Here is a 3,169-nt window from a genome sequence, read left to right as displayed (position 1 = left end):
TGAAATTTTCAAAAAAAGAGAGAAAGAAATCGGAAACGCCAGAGACCGGCGGTCAACGGTGGTTTACCGGCCGGAAATAAATTTCAAAAAAAAATTAAAAAAAAAAAAGAAAGTCAACGCCGGAATCTGGCCGGAAAAAAATGAATTTCAGAAAAAAAATTATTTTCTGAAAAAAGAATATTTTTTCAGAAAATATTAAAATGAGGGTCAATGTGATATATTTGTTTAAACTTGGGGTCAATGTGTAATATTAAGAAAGTTATAGCATAATGGATGAACTTGACAAAAAATATATTTATGGAGGGCATTTTTGACTAAAGACAAAGGGATGGCTGTATTTAAAAGACTTTTTTTTTTTTTTTGGATCAATATGCATTTAAGTCCCTTGGGACGGACCTTTTTGCCATTCGCCCTTTAATAAATTAGATTAATAAGTCTATGATAATAAACTAATTAAAAGAAAAAAAAAACTAAACAAGAGGTCGACTTTGTAATCACCAGCTCCACTCAACAGAAATCGTAAACTAATGCAAGAGCCGATTTATACTGTGCTACACCATGTGAAATACACCAGGTAACTCTTTACCATTTTATAAACAAACAAACACACATATTGGTACGTGTAGATCAATAGTAAAAATCTCAATATAACTTTCAACGATTGTAGCATAGAAATAACTTGTAAGAGCTTAATTACGATCTGAGTCACCAGCAAAAAATTTGAATCTTAACCAAGCAATTAAAGTAAACCCGAATGAGTTCAGGCCTCAATCAGTCGATCAATTGTACATCAATTCTTTAAGCATATATCAAACACCTATTTTTCCCAATTTAAGAATCTTTAATTAGCAATTAATTGCAATTAGAAAAATATCTCCAAATGCAACAACAAACCGAACCTAAATTATCAATTTATTATCCATAATTAAGCTCAAATATCTTTAAAAAACTAAGTCCAATTACACTATTCTCAAGATAAACCGAGACATACATACATTTAGTTCATCCCCAAATTAATCAACAAGTTGAACATATTTAAGAGCAATCAAACAATCAACTTTTCACTAATTTGAAATTATTGCATATATAAGAGCAATCAATTACACTTAATTATTCTCAAGATCAACTAATATCACGAACGTGTAAAGTAATTATTGCATGTTGCTATTAGTGATTATGTTACATGCACGCAACCATGGAATATAATTATGAGTAATTGTGTGTGGTTTCTGATTCATTTTTAATTAGTGATAATGTTGGTTTTTTATTGCTCTTATGTGTTCTAATTGTACGTGCATTAATCTTGGGATGAATGGATCGGTTAAATGTTTAATTCTGATCTGAACTTTTCGTCCATGTAATTAAAAAAAACAAAAAAAACTAGTAAATTCACTAATTTAACTTTGCGTTGTGAAACTTGATTCACTAGTTTTATTAATTAAAAAAAATGAACCTAAATAAATAAATCGAAATGAAATCAAGTTATATCAATCTAAATAAATCACGCACAAAGAACCTGGCTAGCTAGTTAATTCTTATCTTCTATTTCAAATGAACGTATAAAGGAATACATAACTCATTTCCTTAATCTAATCCCTAATTATTTTTTAATGAAAACTTGTTGTGTGAAATTTGAAGAGCATTTGAACTGCATGTGACAAATAATTTAATATTAATTGGAGAGACTTAAGTCAAACTAAGAGTTTTGAGAGAAACTTTAACAATAGAAATTGTAAAAGACAATTGGGGTATTGAGTTACTTGAAAGACATTAAGGCCCCGTTTGGTTTGTTGGATAAGGTGTGATAGACAATTTAATCACCCCTTATCCGGTGTTTGGTACGTGTGACAATAACCCGGTACTGATTGAAAGCCCGGTACCCAATCACGGAATTGCGTGATAAATTATCCCACCTCCATAGGTGTGATTCTATTATCAGTCCAAAAGGTAGAAAGGAAATTACCAAAAGCCCTAAGATTTGTCCTTATTTACTACAAAATCAGTATAAAAAAAATCCGCCGCTGCTCCATTCTTCTCTCTGGTGCGACATTAACATCAGCTTCACCTTTTTTTTTCTTTTTCTTCCCCTTAATATTCATCTTCACCGGCTGACCTCCGACGAGTCCCCTTTTCGACGCAGATAAAAAAATAGGTAAATCTTTTTCTTTGATTCTTCTTTCAGTGAGAAATATGGAAATAATGAGCCCAGGTTCGACAATTCAAATTAAGTTCTCAAGATTTGCAATTTAATTTCAAAAGGGTGCGATTGATTCTTATTCATAGGAAGATGGTGATAGTCATGGTTTTCTTTTTCTTATTTTTAGATTGGTGTAGGAGTTTCTTACTCTCTCATTATTTCATACATTTTTTTTTATTTTAATTAATCTGTTAGTGGGATGTGAAAGAGAAGATGGTCCAAAATCCCCATCAATACCCCCAAATCGTCGCTCTTTCGGCGCTCCTCCGTCCATTCCACCGGAGTGAACGATCCCTGCAGTGATGATCTCAGCCCTGTGATTAGCTCGAGAAGCAAAACCTGGAAGCTGTAAACGTTGTTCTTTGGCAAAACAACATCGGTGTTCAGGTGATTCGTGTCGATGTAACCGAGCGAGCCTTGACGACGATCGGCGTGTGCAAGCTCTGCGCGTCATTCCTGAGTTTGTAGAGGTCAAAATCGACCCGCTTGTCGTGGCCGTCGCTGACCAGGAGGACGGTGGACGATCCACCGGGGGACCGGTGATGGAGCAGAGGTATTCGATGGCGTAGGTGATGTCCAGGGTGATGCTGAGGCAGTTGGACCAGGAGATGGCGCGTGTGGTGTGTTGGCCCTCACGGGTGTGCATACGGTCAAATAGGTTTTGGATGTGAGATTCCGAAGAAGGGCCGAAACTTTATCTAGAAACATCTTTTAGCTGCCACCTCTCTCCTCCAAGACACGTTTAACAATTCCTAATCTTCCATTCCCAAGCTTAGCTAGCTAAACATATGAAGTTGCTCCACCTCCAATACGAATCCTAAAATGATTTCTGGCGAAGAAGAATATGAATTATAATCTTGGAAATTGCATGTGATGGTTTTATTTCTAACTTTGCAGACTTTTGATGATCGAATACCTTTTATGAATATGTATGATCTTCTTGGTTAATTTCTCTTGACAACCATTTTTCAT

At 34.9% G+C, this 3,169-nt stretch overlaps 1 pseudogene; it reads right to left on the bottom strand.

The window, feature by feature from the left end:
- Positions 1 to 2,380: 2,380 nt before the first annotated feature.
- On the bottom strand, positions 2,381 to 3,169 carry LOC148766338 (calmodulin-binding receptor-like cytoplasmic kinase 2; annotated as a pseudogene).

The sequence above is a fragment of the Erythranthe guttata genome, chromosome 12 (genome assembly GCF_056151865.1).
Source record: "Erythranthe guttata isolate IM_541 chromosome 12, IM_541, whole genome shotgun sequence".
NCBI classification, from domain to species: domain Eukaryota; kingdom Viridiplantae; phylum Streptophyta; class Magnoliopsida; order Lamiales; family Phrymaceae; genus Erythranthe; species Erythranthe guttata.
This window is presented reverse-complemented; position numbering and strand designations above follow the sequence as displayed.